Below are 18,378 nucleotides of genomic sequence, written 5' to 3'. Positions count from 1 at the left end.
TTCCTTGAATAGTTGTGGGGAGAAGTCAGTGCATTTATAGGAATCAGTAAACGTTCTAGGAGAATAAGAAGGTTCCAAGAAATTTATCTCCGATGAAGCTTTGAGACATACTCTTATAATTTCAAATGACCATCCAATAGGATGAGAAAGAGAACTATGACAAGAAAATATATTTTCTTATTCATTGAAATAGGGATTATTGTTTTTCAAAAGGGAAGACACTTTGAAACCTACCAATTCTGAGCCTGGTCATTGCAGGAAGTATTAGTTACCTAAAAAAGAGTGATAAACTCCTAGGACATTTTTATGCTTTATGCTGGGTGCTCCAGGGTACATGGCAAACACAACAGGTACAGCCCCTTATGGAACTTAGGGGTAAGCAGAGAGGATGGCAATTAAACAGTTAACAATAGACTATAGTAAGCATCAGGAAAGAGGAAGTGCCAGAAGGTGTGAGATCATAGAGCCAGTCATCCAGCTCAGTCTGAGGTCAGAGAGTTTCCCATTTTCCTGAAATCTATTAAAATAGAAGCTATGAGGCTGGCTTTGATTCCAAGAGAAAGGGCCTCTTTGTAACAAAGGAAAATCTTTTGGTCTATCTAATTTCAAGTCGACCAGTCCTTCACGTGTGTGTGTGTGTGTGTGTGTGTGTGTTCGTGTGTGTGTGTGTGTGTGTGTGTGTGTGTGTGTGCAGTATGTGAACACACAGGTTGGCAAAAAGAGGTCAAGAACATGCCTCCTTCCTTTAATGAGGAAAATAGAGAGCCAGGAGCAGAGAAGGAAGTCTCCTTGCATATCATTTGATGTGCCACTGCTTGAAGTTAATTAATATTTTATTTTATTTATTTATTTTAAATTTTTATTTATTTATTTGACAGAGATTACAAGTAGGCAGAGAGGCAGGCAGAGAGAGAGGAGGAAGCAGGCTCCCCGCTGAGCAGAGAGCCCTATGCTGGGCTCAATCCCAGGATCCTGAGATCAGGACCTGAGCTGATGGCAGAGACTTAACCCACTGAGCCACCCAGGCACCCCTTGAAGTTAATTAATATTTTAATATGTTATATATAGTAAAGAAAATACATGTAAAGCTCCGAAAATCATGGGCTTATATCCCAACTTTTTTAAAAGTTAATTTTAAGAATTTGAGGATGATGCCCTTGGAAGGTACTTGATGACAACTTTGCTTCCGGGCTCTGTTACAGATCAAGTTTGAAGCACATTTGCTCAGTGGTCAATGTCTGTTCTCACTCCTCATCTTCCCGCTTTACATTCTTGGTCCTGGTGAGAGAGGGTGCAGCAATGGTGTTGAAGTTCAGAGCCTACTCATGACCCTGCAGCTCACGCCAGGCCCTTGTTCTCCTTTTCTGGTCAGTTCTTGCACTTTTAGTATTTCTGTACCGGCTTCGCCCCCCCCCCCCCATTAATTATAAACTTCATCCAGGGCAGGAATTGTGATCTCTGGATTTTTAAACCTGTGAATCTCCTGCAGATCTTCTACTATACTCTATCACATTAAGCAAATAACCTATAGTATCTGAGTAAAGAGGTGATCCCTGGGTTGAGAAAGTAACCAAATTAGTTCTCTTTTGAGAACGTATTTCTTTCTTTTTTTTTTTTAAGATTTTATTTATTTATTTGACAGACAGAGATCACAACTAGGCAGAGAGACAGGGAGAGAGGAGGGGAAGCACGCTCCCTGCCAAGCAGAGAGTCCTGATGTGGGGCTTGATCCCAGAACCCTGGGATCATGACCTGAGCCAAAGGCAGAGGTTTTAACCCACTGAATCACCCAGGTACCCCGAGAACATATTTCTTATTTAACGTGATATCACAAAGCAAATATGTCAAGTGCGAACATGTGCATATTTATCCTGTGAATGTCTACTTTAATTACTAAAAATACCATCCACCCGGCAGAGTGTAGGGAAGGGAGGATTATGTCATCAGGGAGCAGCACTTATTGGACATAGATGGAGGAACAGAATGCTCTTCTGGGTCTCACTTAAGTCCACTTAGACACGTCCACACCATCCAGCATCTTGGAATAACATTGATACTAAACTTAGAGTTTATGCAGGGGCTCCTGGGTGGCTCAGTGGGTTAAGTGTCTCCCTTCGGCTCAGGTCATGATCCCAGGATCCTGGGATCGAGCCCGGCAACGGGCTCTTTGCTTAGTGGGGAGTCTGCTTCTTCCTCTCCCTCTGCCCCTCCTGCTTGCTCTCTCTCAAATAAAAAAATAAAATCTTGGGGAAAAAAAGCATATTGTAAGTGAAAATATAACTCGGGCTTGAAGTATGACTTTCTGTGAACAGACATGTAATGTCCTGTGATGACCATTTACCATGTTTTCTTATATCTTTCTTCTCATGTCTTGGCAGGTTCCTTGGTTTATTTCAAGACAAATCAATTTATGCTCTAACTTTTTATCTTGCTTTTACTATAAATACTGTATATAGGGAGTGCATGAATGGTTAGGGAATCGCTCTCGAGGTTTGTTCTTCTACTTTCTATTTTGTGTAGTTATTGCTGAAGTACAGGTTAAAAATGAGGCCACTGTGAATCTGGTTGAATACGTTGTTAATTGTAAATTAGTTTAACTTTGATATTTTTATTAAAAATTGAGATTTCTTAATAAAAGGCTATGTTGGTAAGATGAAATATTTTCTCCTTTTGAAAACTCTTTAGAAGATGGAACTTGTTCCCTAAAGAATCAAAATGTCAGCAGTGTCAACTTATCTGAAAGAGGAAAATCCCAGTTAGTTAGTATGTTTTGTTTAATTGGAAAATTTGTCAGGTTTTTAATTGCCCTTTGTTGAAACTCAGTGCTATAAACACTTCCTCTTTTCTGTTGACATTGTCATACCTGTACCCACCACCGATAACACCATGAACACAGAATAAGGATATTTATTTATTTATTTATTTATTTATTTATTAGAGAGAGAGAGAGAGAGAGCGAGCGCACAAGCAGGCAGAGTGGTAGGCAGAAGCGGAGAGAGAAGCAGGCACCCTGCTGAGCAAGGCGCCCAATGTGGGACTCCATCCCAGGACCGTGGGAGCATGACCTGAGCCAAAGGCAGCAGCCTAACCGACTGAGCCACCCAGGCATCCCAGAATAAGGATTTTTAAAGATTTATTTTTATTTTTTAAATTTTTTGAAAGATTTCTTATTTATTTACTTATCAGAGAGAGAGAGAGAGTGAGAGACTGTGCATAAGCAGGGGGAGCGGCAGGCATAGGCAGGGAGAGAAAAGCAGGCTCCCTGCTGAGGCTTGATCCCAGGACCTTGGGATCATGACCTGAGCTGAAAGCAGAAGCCTAACCAACTGAGCAACCCAGGCTCCCCTAAAAATATTTTTAATTGAAACATAGTATATAAATATTACATTAATTTTAGGTGTACAATATAGTGATTTGACATATGTATATATTACAAAATGCTCACCACCGTAAGTACAGTTACCATCTGTCACCAGACAACATTGTTACAATAATACTGGCTATATTCCCTATGCTGTACTTTACGTTCCTGTGACTTACATATTTTATAACAAGAAGTTTGTACTTCTTAATCACCTTCATCTACTTCTCCTATCCTGTCACCTCCCACCGCTCTGACACCACCAGTTTGCTCTCTGTAATTATGAGTCTGTATCTGTTTTATTTTTTCATTTGTTTTGAAATCATTCAGTATTTGTCTTTGTCTGACTTATTTCTCTTAGCTTACTTAGTACCCTCTGCACCCTTCCATGTACAGAAAATGTGTTTTCATTTTGTATTCTTTCCATCTTGTCCTAGTAACTAAAGCATAGATAAATATTATGTCCTGATTTCCCCACTCATTTTTGGCTAAGACAGTAAGTCTGAACTAATGTTTTATTTTTAATTTGTATTTATTTGCTAAATAGTAGATGATTTCATATTTGTATTAAGAATATTTTGTCTCCCGTGAAATGCCTTTCTACATGTTTTGCTCAATAATTTTTTTTTTTTTTAAAGATTTTATTTATTTATTTGACAGAGAGAAATTACAAGTACACTGAGAGGCAGGCAGAGAGAGAGAGAAGGAAGCAGGCTCCCTGCTGAGCAGAGAGCCCGATGCGGGACTTGATCCCAGGACCCTGAGATCATGACCTGAGCCGAAGGCAGCGGCTTAACCCACTGAGCCACCCAGGCGCCCCTGTTTTGCTCAATAATTTATTGTCATGTTATTTTCTTACCAATTGGGATCATCTCTGCACATAATATTGAGTCCCTACACAATGTCTATTATGTTTTGTGCAAATATTTTCTTCCAGTCTCTTGTTTAATCCTTAAAATTGTTATTCTTTTTTGTTGCAGAGAGATTCTGCATTTCATTTAGTCAAATTTGGTTATCTTTTTCTTTGAGATTTCTTCCATAGCCTCACATATCACAGAAAGTTATTTTCCCAGAGTACTGACGTTCAACTTTACATCTCACAGAAAGTTATTTTCCCAGAGTACTGATGTTCAACTTTACTTTGTATTAGTGTTTCTGTTACTGAGTTTGCATTTTTAGTTCTTTGATGTCCCTGAGGCATATTATAGAGTCTCCTGTAAGGATTAGAGAGGAATAAATTCTTGCTACTTGATTATACCAGCCTAGTTGCTTAAAATTCTTTTCCTTCACTTTACTTTTTAATGGTTTCCTTCACTTTACTTTTTTCTTCAGATACTAGCTTTTATACATAATTGGTCTATTTCTTAATGTTGTGTTCATGTCCATTAATCTAATTTTTACATTTGCAGGATTATTATGCTTTTAATTATCATTTTATGATACGTGGTAATATCTGCTAGGGCTTTTCTCATTTCACCAGTGCTAATTCCTTTTCAATTTATAAAAAAACTTCAATCATTTATTATTTGAGTTTTATTTAAGGATCATTTTCTTTTTTAGAATTTTTTTAACCCCAGCAGGAATTATGGGTTTAGTTCAGTCAAAAAAATGAACTTGGGTGAGAATTCTAGATTCCATTTATAAATGTGTCTAAGTATCCATTCAAAAGTGGACTCTGTAAAGAGATGGTTATGTGAGAGAGGAGGAGAGAAATAAGCAGGCAGGATGGAGAGCTCCTGGTCACCGTCAGCCAAAATTTACAACCTTGCCCTTTTAGCTAGCATTTTGGGTTTCCAGAAAGCCTAGTTTGTTCTTTTTTCCTGCTTGCTCTCTCTCTCACCGCCCCCCACTCTCTCTCTCTTCCTTGCTTTCCTTTCTTTTCTTTTTCTAGTTTTATCAAACATAGCTACATAATTAAAGAGTCAACTAGTTCTATAAAACGAATGAACAGTGAAAGTCTAATGAAAAAAGGTCAGGGGTGCCTGGATGGCTCAGTCAGTTAAGCATCTGTCTTTGGCTGGAGACATGATCCCAAGGTCCTGGGATCAAGCCCCATGTCAGCTCCCTGCTCAGTGGACAGTGTTCTCCCTCTCACTCTGCCTGCTGCTCCCCCGCTTGTGCTCTCTCTCTCTCTCTGTCAAATAAATAAATAAAATCTTAAGAAAAAGGAAAAAAAAAATCAGTCCCTTTCTGTTTCATGTCCCTCTCCCCCAAGGCAAATATGTTTGCTCTACCTTTTCTTTATTGTTTACTATGTTTACTAATTCTTTTAGTGTTTATATTTATATCTCTAAGTAACATGCTTCTATTACTATTTTTTGATTTTTCCATTTGGGGCATTATCTGTTGATTTCCCTGTACAGAAGATGATGATTTAGTTCATTTTAGCCCTCGCTGCCAGAGACATGCACCTCTCTTGTTCCTTCATCCAATCGTCCCAATACAGCAGAATCCCAATTTGAGTTAGACCAGTATTTTTTTTTAAAGATTTTATTTATTTATTTGATAGAGAGAAATCACAAGTAGATGGAGAGGCAGGCAGAGAGAGAGAGAGAGAAAGCAGGCTCCCTGCTGAGCAGAGAGCCCGATGCGGGACTCGATCCCAGGACCCTGAGATCGTGACCTGAGCCGAAGGCAGCAGCTTAACCCATTGAGCCACCCAGGTGCCCATAGACCAGTATTTAATAGTTATATGCTTAGGATTATGAACATGCTAATCACAGGAGAGCCATGTTTTATATCAGGATTACTCTTTTATAACTACATAATCTGTTTTTGCTTTCCTGGAGGTTAATTGTCTTGGCTCGTTGCTGTCGTGGTTGTTAGTTTAGTTTTATTTACACTTACAACCTATTCAATCCCAAATTGTCTAAATCTCCTCCCAAGAAATTTTGACCCACCAGTAATTCTGAGTTTCATCTTTCTTTCTTTCTTTTTTTTTTTTTTTTTTAAAGATTTTATTTATTTACTTGACAGACAGAGATCACAAGTAGGCAGAGAGGCAGGCAGAGAGAGAGGAGGAGAAGCAGGCTCCCTACTGAGCAGAGAACCCGATGCAGGGGCTCCATCCCAGGACCCTGAGATGATAACCTGAGCCGAAGGCAGAGGTTTTAACCCACTGAGTCACCCAGGCGCTCCTGAGTTTGATCTTTCTGAAGAAATCTCTCATGTAAACTATTCACCTGATCTAGACAGATGGTCTTTCCAATCAAGTCAAGCTCTCATCTTGGAGTTACCCTTGGCTGTTGTCCTGGACTTCTCTCTGCCTCTCCTCTGTTGGAGTTCAGGCTAGGATTCTATAGTTGGTGTCTTTTTTGCTTCACTTCCATGTTTTGTTGGAATTCATTCCCCAGTCTCTTCCCGAGAAAGAACATAAGAACTTTTTTTTTTTTTTTGAGAATTTGTCTATCCGAACATGTTTTTATTCTACTTCATATTTGATGGACGGTTTTGCTGAGCTTAGAACTCTGGATTGAAAATACATTTTCCTCAAAAGTTTAAAGGTATTGTTCCATTATTATTATTATTATTATTTTAGTTTCCATTAGTGTCATTTAGAAGTCCAAAGTGTCTTGACCCTTGATGCTTTCTTTGTAGGTGATCTGATTCTGTACCCACCCCTCACCACCGTATGATGTCTTCTCTCTGAAATTCTTGTTATTCAGAATTTGAATTTAAAGTACTGGACCTCCAAATTCTTCATCTTCTCTTTATTATTACTATTTTTTTAAAGATTTTATTTATTTATTTGAGAGAGAGAGAGAGAGAGAAGACAGAGAGAGAGGACAAGCTGGGGGAGGGACAGAGGCAGAAGGAGAAGCAGAATCCCCGCTGAGCAGGGATTCCCCATATGGCTGGATCTCTGGGCCCTGAGATTATGACCTGAGTGGATGGCAGATGCTTAATCCACGGAAGCACCCAGGCACCCCAATTCTGCTTATTATTTTAAACCTCTTTATTTCTTCCTTTGTACTTTATGGAAAAGATCTCTCCTTCTTCTGCTAGAGAATACGGGTCTCTGGAGCCCCTACTGTGTGCTTCACAGTCGGTGTAGGAAGAGGGCTTGGAGGGCCACATTTCATATTAAAAAAAAAAAAAATTCTCCTCCTTCTCCTCTCTTCAGATAAGTAGCTTTCCCCTGGTATAAATTCGGAGTCTAGCCTGTACTCTCCTGCCAAGATGGGATGAGGGATCCTTCCCCTTCTTAAAAAGACTTAACCCAACCCTCAGGCTGTTACTCCGCCTGCTCATTCTCTGCCTGCCTCCTTTTTGATCTCTGTCTGTCATAGGTCCTCAGCCCAACTAATTGTTACTCTGATTCCATGGGGTATTTATTCTCATGGGGGTTTATCTCATGAGCTTCTCCCACTGTTACCTTAGGATTCAACTTTTAAAATATCTGCTAGGTTAGTTACCCCTCGTCCACTTGCTTTACAACTTTCAGAATTTTACTGTTGCTCTCTTCTCTCTGCTCTTTCTCCCTCTTGGTGCATGCCTTTGAGATACTTCTTTTAGTAGGATTTTGGAAGGGAGCAGGAATACTGTTTAATTTACCATTTCATCCAGAATATAGAGGTTATCGTTTAAATTTTTTTTTAAGATTTTATTTATTTATTTGAGAGACAGTGAGAGAGAGCATGAATAAGGAGAAGGTCAAAGGGAGAAGCAGACTCCCCTTCGAGCCGGGAGCCCGATGCGGGACTCGATCCTGGAACTCCAGGATCATGACCTGAGCCGAAGGCAGTCATCCAACCAACTGAGCCACCCAGGCGTCCCGAGGTTATCTTTAAAAATACAAATGTGTTTTCTAAAATGAGTGGTAAATTAAGGTACCACATAAGAACAGATTTTTCATCAAAATAACTATTATTGCTTTAAAAAGTAGAGACAGGAACATAGGACTGGGATGTTTAAGTGGACAAGTTTGAATTTGCCTGAGGGATGGGGAAGGGGAGGGTCATCTCTGATTGAAGGGCATGTCTAAAAGGAGGGCAGGATAAAATGGCCATAGTGGAGTTTCTTTAGGCCAAGATAGAGGGAGGACAGTAAGTAAAAACCAAATAACTCAACTATCATCTACAAATTTTCTGTTGATGTTCATGGAAATTGTGTATGTTTACCATGAGGAGTAAAACCATTAAGTACTACATTTGTTGAAAATTCACTCCTTGTGGATCAGGCACCTTACTGAGCACTCCTTGAGGTTGGTAAGTGTTTTCCAGTTTGCTCAGAGCTGGGAGTTCAACGCAGGTTTATTACACTTTAGTTCCTTTTTTAAATACTAAACTATTATATCTTTGTGTCATAGTTGGAACGAGTTATTGAAACTAAGAAACTTTTGGGCATTGCACAGAAAACCGAAGATGTATCTCCCTCATTATCTTCATAGTTCTGTCTTTAAGAATGTCGAAAATCAGGAAGTTGCATATGTTGGTTTTGGTTTCAGCTCTGTCTGTACTTTAAATATGTCAGAAACCTATTTCACATTTCTGAATTTTCATGTTTTTCTTTAAAAGTGCTTTCTATAAGCTTTTTGTTGTTATTGTTGTTACTTATTTAAAAAATACTTTGAAAGGACTGAGACCACATCTTTTTTGCTCATTGAGCTAGTCTTATCCTCTTATATTGCCTGGTATATGGTAGGTACTCACTAAATATCTGTTGAATAAACACATAAGTCTTTCTTATAGTAGCCAACACAAATACATGTGTCCTGATGGATGTGCACAGGAACAGCAATTTTTTGCTTTTTTTTTTTTTAAACATTTTTAACAAATTTTAAATTTTAAATTTTAAATTTTAAAATTTTTAACATTTTATGAGTGTTACTTAAAAGTTAGTTAACAGGGTGCCTAACTTGGTTTATAAAAATAAAATAAACCTAACATGCCATAATTTCTATGCTGTCATATATATTTTAGCTAATAAAATTGAGATATTTTAATATAATGCCAAAATCTAATAAATGCTCAATAGAAAGTTATAGTATTTAAAATTATATGCATTTTATGGTTGTTGGAATTAATCTACAGGGTGTTGACAGTCTGTACATGGGGCTGGAGACTTTTCTGCAACTTTGGACAGGTTGGAATTTTTAAAAAGATTTTATTTATTTATCTGAGAGAGCAGGTGAGAGAGAGAGAGCACAAGCAAGGGGAGTAGCAGGGAGAGGGAGAAGCGGACTCCCTGCTGAGCAGGCAGCCTGATGCAGGGCTCCATCCCAGGACCCTGGGATCATGACCTGAGCTGAAGGCAGATGCTTAACCAATGGAGCCTCCCAGGTGTCTGACAGATAAGAATTTATGTATTGATTCCAATTATGAATGTTACCAATACTACTATAGAGATGCAACTTCCCTTTTATCCAAAATAGAAGCACCCACATTAGGGAAATTGTAAATTCTGTTAATATTGAAACATTTATAAGACTACTTTTCAACACCTGAAGGCGTTGATTCTACATAGCACTATACGGCACAGCTGCTACGTGGGACGGTTTATATTAGGCTAAATGTGTAAGAAAATTGGTCAGCTCCTGCTTTTAAGTTTGTTACTTTTATTTTACAAGGAGCTCTTGTCTTTTTTGACAGTAATAATCAGAGATACTCACTTTGAAAAAGAAGTTTTCATTATAGAAGAGTTTTTTTTCCTTGGCCCTGCTTCGTACAGTAAATAAAAAACATCCAACCCATAGTTTGTTGTGCTTCAGAGTGAATATAGGGCATTAATATTCTGTCCCCTGAGTAATTTAATAATGTAGAAACTGGTAAAGAATAGTTGGGTGGTGTTAGAGGATCATTGTAGATCATACGGTCTGTACATGTTTCTTAAGTGGTAGTCCTTGTAGTATTTTGAATGAATTACCTAGTGAACTGATTATGGATGATGATGTACCAAATAACTCCTAGTACCATGTTTGTCAAATACTGTAAGATACATGGAGTGCTTTTACATGCATTACTTATATCATTTAATGATCTCCATCCCCACTTTCCCCTAAAAAGACCCTTATGAGATAGGTGGTGTCATTACCATTTTACAGGTGAGGAACCTGCCATTCCAAGTCCTGAGAACTTTCGCTCAACTTTATACAGCTGGAGATGGAAGTAGGGATAAGTGCTCTGGCAGCTAGCTGAGCGCCCTCTCTCCTATACCACGTTTGCTTTCAGGACTCATGTCAGCTAGCTGAGGGGCAAGGTTTCTTCCCTCCATGGTCCTGTATGTAACTGGAAAGCAAAACAGAGCCCACCACTACTAACAAGAAGACTTTACTAGTGGAGTGGGGAATAGGGTTTACCTTCGTGAGACCTGTACGAGGGAGCTCCTCAGTGGCTGTTTCCTGAACTAAAATTGTTAATCTGCTCCCCAAAGAAAACCTGGTCACTGATTTTATAAACACTGAATCTTGAAGATAGCAGTCCTCAGACGGACGTAGCATCTTTAAACTCTTCTGCCATCTCTGGGATATGTGGAATTGGGGTCACCATTTTGAGATTCTTAAATATGAAAGCAAAAGTGAAGGATTCTCTTCCTTTTTAGAACTTCCTTCCCTTTTTTTTTTTTCATTGTTCCTGAATTCACCTGCATAAAAATGTTCATGGTAGAAAGTACAGTGGGATATGCCCTCCAGGCCCGTCTCCCTGAGGAGCTCTCTGTCAGGCCTCTGGCTGGAAGAAACCCCAGACAACTCCTGTGGTTTACTTGGAACAATTCCATATTTCCATATTTCCCAAAGTCAGGATCAGTTCTGACTGTGATCTCTTAAGTATTCACAACCTTATAAGATAGAAAAGAGTCTGGATTGATTGTTTTATATAGTTATTATAAATAGTAGTATTAGATGATGTGAAGGTTTTATTCTCTATATAGAAAAATTCTGTATCATCTGATTCCTCTTCCTTCTCCTTCTTCTTTAAAAAAGAGCATGCATTGGGACACTTGCGTGTCTCAGTCGATTAAGTGTCTGCGTTTGGCTCTGGTCAGGATTCCAGAGTCCTGGGATCCATCCCCGCATTGGGCTCCCTGCTCAGGAGAGAGCCTGCTCCTCCCTTGGGCTGCTGCTCCCCCTCCTTGTGCTCTCTCTCTCTCTCTCTGACAAATAAATAAAATCTTTTAAATAAATAAAAATAAAAAAGAGCATTGTTGCTTTTGTACTAAAAAAAAGGGGGGGATTTTACAATAAAGAAATTGAAACAAAAATTATTTAAACCCCCCAAATATGGGTGAGAGGGGTAATAAATTGTTGGTGGTATATTAGCAAATGCACTATTTATGTGAATAGTTGCTGAATATCCCTTGTTTGTTTGTTTTTCTTTTCTTTCTTTCTTTTTTTTTTTTTTAAAGATTTTATTTATTTATTTGACAGAGAGAGATCACAGGTAGGCAGAGAGGCAGGCAGAGAGAGAGGAGGAAGCAGGCTCCCTGCTGAGCAGAGAGCCCGAAGCGGGACTCGACCCCAGGACCCTGAGATCATGACCTGAGCCGAAGGCAGGGGCTTAACCCACTGAGCCACCCAGGCACCCTTTTTTTTTTTTTTTTTTTTGAGTGAATTAAAAATCATGAGGAAACAATAACAGGGTATAAGAGAGCTTACTCTGCCAGGCACTCTTTGAAGACCTGTAAATGGGTTATCTCATTTCATTCTCTCTACTATCTCAATACCATCATCATTCTCAATACCATCCCAGAAGGCATTTATACTTGGGGAAGGTAGAGAGAAGAAACGTGACATAAGCAGAGGTTTGAAAAACACTCATCTATTAGGCATTGCCTTCTCTTACTCCTGGGAACCCTGAAAGTGAAGCAGTCCAGGCTAGACCCAGTGTTGGCAGAGCTGGCCCAAAACTTAGCCACTCTCCTAACATTTCCCTGAGCATATGCAGAATCTGAAGCAGATTCTACAACCCTGAAAAGAAGTATCCTGATTGCCTTTAACACCCTGAGAGGTTAATTGGGCCATAATCAATTTCTGATTTATGTTTCTTCAAAACCTAGTTCACATCCTTCTAATTTTTATGCTTTTTTAGTATGATAGCAGGAAACATCTCCGGCTCAGTCCTGGAAGACAGAGGAAGGTGTGGAATATGGCAGTGGAGTCATAGTCCATATGTTTGGAAGTTGCATTTTGTCTGCCCAGTGTTCTTTATTTTGGCGATTTGAACGACAGACTTGTGATACACTTAAAACCATCTACCTCCATTTCAAAACTGGCTCTTCAAGTTCTCAAAACCTCTTATCAGACTGAAACTCAACCAAGGTTAAAAGTGCTGTGTCTTTGTGCTGTCCTGTCCCCACCACTCAAGAACTCTTACTTAGCACGCTGCATTACTAAACAGTTTCTGGCCTTTCTTGTGGAGGCTGCTTGTGTGTGAGATAATCTTTTTTTAGCATCTTTTTTTTTTTCCTCTCTTTACTCTGATTATGACCACAATCTTCAAAAGGAAAGGAAGGCTGTCCTCAGACATGCTCAGAAACACATACTCCTTTTTTGTGTATGCTTTATATTAATGTTTGCAGACAATATAAACAGGATATTATAAATACACACTGCATTAAAATCCAAGTATGTAAGTGAGCCATGATCATCAAGTAGGTGACCTGCAGCATTATGACAGTCTTTTGGTACATACTGTTTCTGTGTGTGTGTGTGTGTGTGTGTTTTACTTTCCTCCCAGAAATCAGTTTATTACTTTATTTAAAAAAAAATAATTTTTTTAAGATTTTATTTATTTATTTGACAGACAGAGATTAAAAGTAGACAGAGAAGCAGGCAGAGAGAGAGGAAGGGAAGCAGGCCCCCTGCTGAGCAGAGAGCCCGATGTGGGACTCGATCCCAGGACCCTGAGATCATGACCTGAGCTGAAGGCAGCGGCTTAACCCACTGAGCCACCCACGTGCCCCGATTTTTTAAAAATTTTTATTTATTTTTAAAATTTACATTCAGTTAATTAATATATTGTATTATTTGTTTCAGGGGTACAGGTCTGTGATTCACCAGTCTTACATAATCCCCAGTGCTCATTACATCACATGCCCTCCTTAATGCCCATCACCTGGTTACCCCATCCCCCAACCCTTCCAGCAGCCCTCAGTTTGTTTCCTAAAATTCAGAGTCTCTTATTGTCTGTCTCCCTCTCTGGTTTCATCTTGTTTCATCTTTTCTTCTCTTTTCCTATGATCTTCTGCCTTGTTTCTTAAATTCCACATATCAGTGAGATCATATGATAATTGTCTTTGACAGAGAGAGAGAGATCACAAGTAGGCAGAGAGGCAGGCAGAGAGAGAGGAAGGGAGGTAGCCTTCCTGCTGAGCAGAGAGCCCGATGCGGGACTCAATCCCAGGACCCTGAGATCATGACCCGAGCTCAAGGCAGAGGCCCAACCCACTGAGCCATCCAGGCACCCTATGTTTGTGTTTTTAAATCACAAGTGAAAAACTTTCATTCTAAATGCCTGAGCATTTACTTTAAAAAGTATGATTTATCCATGATTCGTGTCATTCTCTCAGTTCCTCTTTAAAGAAGGATACTTACTATAAGGGTACAAAGAAACCTAAAGAGGGGAATGTCAGTCAGCCTCGTCAGCATAACTAACTACCCCCCAGATCATACTCTCATTTCTCACAGGTAGGAGGATTAAATGAGGTAATTCATGTAAAGCTTCTACAGTGGTATGTGATGGAGAGCAGGTACTGGGTGTTTCTTCTACTTGGCTCAGCTGAACTCAGTCATACTGCAGTGGTGGGTAACCTGGGGGCTGCCTCTGTCTCCATGTGGTCCTGACCCTCCAGGAGGCTTAACCTGAGCCTCCATGTAGTGGTTTCAGAGTTTGCAGCAGTAAAAGAGGATGTGCCCCAATGCGCTGTGCTCCTCAAGCCTCTGCTTGCATCCTGATTTCCATTGTCTTCTTGATCAAAGAGAGTTTCCCAGCCAAGCCCAGATGCAAGGGGGGAGAAACTAACACAACTTCTCGCTCAGAGTTACAGCTGAGAATCTGTGGCCCTTTTTGTGCAGTTAAGTATAGCCTGACTCCCGCAAAGTGTATTCACATTTCTGCCATGTTCCCCTCCATCCTGGGATTCCCAGGAATCTCATTATGACATCAGCTTTCTAAGTCCAGAGGCTCCTCCAGGATCCCTTCTGGACACTTCTGGGACTCCTCAGACCTAGCTCTTTCCATGTGGATGCTCTTGATCCTGAGACAAAGAACAATGAAAAAGAAAACAACAAAAAACAAAAACCCAGTTATCTCCCCATGCACACCCAACATAGAATTATGAAATAGGGAAAGGACAAACAAAAGACATAACCCATTAAAATAAAAACACATTAACAGGTTATAAATAACCATCACAGTTCCATGGCAATTCTATCCAGGTCTGTATTGCTGGTACCCCCACTCCTGGGCCAGGGGGTGATTGATTAGGACCCAGTTCTGCATCTCAGGAATGGTTCACAGGTTCCTATTTCTTCACTGCTCCTGGCTCCACCTTCTGAAACATTCCTGTTTTCCTGTAAGGAATGATTTATTTCTACTTCCAAAAAGCTTCTTTAGCCTACTTCCTGCTCATAGGAAAGCAGGCACCCAGAGACCTCTTTTCCTCTGAATAATTTCTGACTTGCCTTTGTGCTTATGAGGAAAATTCTCTTTAAAACCTTGTGGATTTCCTAAGAATCCCATAGAAGCCCCGCCCCTAAAACTCACGTCCACATTTTTTTTCAAGACAGACCTCTACTTCGGGCCAAATGTCACGCTGCCATGAGAACACACGTTTAGGTGTCTCAGAGCCCCTTTTGCCCTGCTGAGAAGGTCTGTGAGGCACCACGTTAAATGTTACCAAGGTATTTACACGGAGGCCATTTTTTTTTCCTATAAAAAAGTTTTCTTCCAACTGAGGAGACTGAAGGTAAACAGTTCTATTTTCCAATCTCGCACATTCTGGCTCTTCCCTATCTTCTCCGCATAATGCTTATGATCTAGATCACTCGGGTTTTAGCACACCTCTCTCTTGCAGAATGTTATATGCAGCTAGAAGCACTTAACGAACACTTTTCGCCTTCTGCCTGGAGACCTCCGCAGCTGGATTCAGCTTTCACTGTGGGCATTTTCAATCTTCTGTCTGCTGCTGCTGCTGTCTTGCTGCTATATAATATGGGTTCCCTTTCCCCCAACTGCTGCATAGTTTCCTCATCACTTTTTCCACCTCTACTCACATTTTGCATGCGATTTTCCCAGTTTTTGCTCATAGCTACCTCACTGCTTTTCACCTGCTCTCTGGTCCCAAAACCATGGCTGAATGTTTCAGGTTTTGCAGCATGCTACTTCTAGCAGCAGTTTCTGGATCAGTTAGTTTCTGCTATGCTGTGCTGGGGCTCCCTGTGCCAAGCCCTCTTGCACAGTGCCTTCCAAGACGCTCGCATTATCAATTTTTTCCTCACATCATCGTATTAGGTGATGTCCCATTGGCCAAAGCAAGTCCCCTGGCTACGCTCCAATTCAAGGAGTTGGAAAACAGTCTATACCTCTTGAGGGGAAGAACTGCGAAGAACGTGTAGTGAATTTTTCTTTCAAACTTCCCCAGAAGAGTATGTACAAATCTGGGGAGGAAGAATGAGGGCACTTGGGAGGCCAGGTCAAGAAAATAGGATGTGAATTGGTGGTCATCACATCATGGAAATAATCTAACAATTTGATGTTTTTATAGTTCAGAGACTATGAGGTGCCAAAAAAGTAAAATTAATAGCAATTACTTATCGAGGCTCCTCTATTAAAGTTCTAATATATACCAGATTCATGAAAATGCTATACATATATTAGTATCTTTTTGCTATAAGTGGAAATGTCTCTTCCATAAGAATTTTTCCCTTCAAATAGCCATCCCTTGACCATTATTTGTAGGGTACTTAAATATAATGAACTTCTCTTTCTTTGTCTTTAGAATTAAGGCATGGATGCAAGATAATCGCTAGTCTTTCTGCTTCTCTGACATAATTATTGGATTGATTGAACAGAGAACCAATAAATAACTTTTCCTTACCCATCCGATTTCTATTCCCATTGAAATAGAAGGAAAAAACAGAGGCCAAACTGTTACCTTTGTCACCAATAAAGACGAGGTTGAAGGAAGTGGCTTCATTGATGGGGAACTGTGCTTTATGTCCCTGAACCTTGAGTTAGATGGACGGACCCTCCCCATCAGCTGACCTCTCCACGCCAGTAGCACAGCGGAGGAGACATGGGTTCTCAGTGGTAAGCCACCTTTCAAAAGAAAGAGGGAAGAAGGGGCTGGGCTATCATGGGCAGTTTCTCCTTGGAGATTGACCAATCAAATAAGCAACTCTGTGCTCTTTGGCAGGAGGAAGTGGGGAGAGAGGTCTACAGGGAGGGAAATGTCAGAGTGGTGACAAATGTTTCTTCCTAGCAATGCGTACATCACATACCCTCAAGTCTTCTCATAGCTTCAGCGCAGGATTGAGTGGACAGAACATGAACATAGGATCTGGACAGATGTGGGCTTAGATCCTAGCCCTCTCACTTACTAATGGAATGGATTGGATACAGGGAACTTAAATTTTCTGGGATCCAATTATTAGTCAATTGAAAATTTTGTCTCCTCATGAAGTTATTATGAAGGTTATTGATGGATTGTGTATCAATCAGTTGTCTGGTAAAGGGATGGGCTTAAATCGGACACTCAGTTTGTCACCGACATCAGTTTTTCCTTCCCTGCTTTACTTAGTAGGTTTGATCGCAGGGGGTTGTTGATCAACATGCAGTTTACCATGATTAAATTCTTGGCTTTTATCTAATTTCTTACTAACTTCTGCTGCAACCTGTGAAGAGAATGAGAGGAATATCCGTAGTTGGGAATAACTGAGGTAAGGTTTGAAAGTTTAACCCTGAGGCAAAAGACGCATTTGAAAACAAAGTGTATCACCACACAGTTCAGAGATGCTAATAATGACAATCTGAGAGTCACCAATAAACTGTATGCAAAGTCCTCTCTTTAAAGAGTGGAGTACATCGATATGTTTTAGAAGAGGATTTCCAACAAAAATGAGTGAACCCCTTTCCTATTTGAAGGGAGAAGATTCAGTTAGGCAAAAGTCATTTCCATGGAAAAACCTGCAGTGATGAGGTTGGATAACAGATTCCTCTGCATGCACTTAGGTAAAAATTGTCAGTTAGAAATATTAATTTTTTCCTTGAATAATTGAAGAGGAGTAAGCAGCCAACAGGATTAGAATCAGTGGCTCACAGGACTTTGTCTCAGAGAAAGAGGAACAGGAAAAAATATCTACAGACTACTTGGGTTGGTCCTTAATTATGAGTTGGGAAAGAAAAGGTCATTAATGATTCTTGAAAACTCTATTGATGACTCTATTGATTTCCCCTTTTTAAGAAACTACCCTGTGGGATACATGTAAAATATGAAAGTTTAATCAAAGTCATATTGGGTTGAACATTTATTCCCCACGATGTTTTTTTTTTTTTTCTACAAAGATTTCTTCTATATTTTCCAGTCATAAATTTGTTTCACATTCAAGGGACAAACCCAAATCAGATGTCGAATACAGTAACTGGTTTTGTTTGTAAATCCACATACAGATAAGAGTGGAAAAACTTGTACAGATGATTCAGACCTTGACCCTGGAACTCTATTGTCTTTACTCTCTCCCTTACCAAGCTCATTCATTAGCCTTTCCTCTGTTACCTCTTCCATGCTCCTGACTGTAAAATTTCTATTCCCAAGAATCAGTGCTTGGTCATTTCAACAGTTGGGTCAATTCTAACTACAGTGACTCTTTTTTATAAGAGAATTATCTGTGAACATTAATTCTTTGGACTTTTGGCAAGTTGTAATGAGTTACTCCTTCTGTCTGATAGAGTAACAGAGCTTCTAATAATGAAAGCATTGTAGTGGGGAATGTAGGGGAAATTCTGAAGTGAGGAAATTATTATGAAATAGAAGGTAATTGTTTAATGGTGCCAAGGTTTTCATGTGTTCATTCAGATCTG

The 18,378-nt window shown here is 39.8% G+C and overlaps 1 protein-coding gene across 4 annotated transcripts in view; it reads left to right on the top strand.

Moving 5' to 3' along the window:
- Positions 1-18,378, top strand: part of STX11 (syntaxin 11) — a 47,737-nt gene that overhangs the window by 17,583 nt on the left and 11,776 nt on the right. Inside the window, exon 1 of one of the 4 annotated variants that reach the window (XM_013056245.2) lies at positions 16,313-16,608. The exons of the other annotated variants lie outside the window; for them this stretch is intronic. The gene's annotated coding sequence lies outside the window, so the exon portion shown is untranslated. Of the gene's footprint in view, positions 1-16,312; positions 16,609-18,378 lie in introns of those variants that run through there. 4 annotated transcript variants of the gene reach the window in all.

Source organism: Mustela putorius, unplaced genomic scaffold, assembly GCF_011764305.1.
Source record: "Mustela putorius furo isolate JIRA1106 unplaced genomic scaffold, ASM1176430v1.1 tig00003863_pilon_pilon_pilon, whole genome shotgun sequence".
Classification (NCBI taxonomy): Eukaryota; Metazoa; Chordata; class Mammalia; order Carnivora; family Mustelidae; genus Mustela; species Mustela putorius.
The sequence above is the reverse complement of the archived record's forward strand: the minus strand, read 5'-3'. Positions and strand labels throughout refer to the sequence as shown.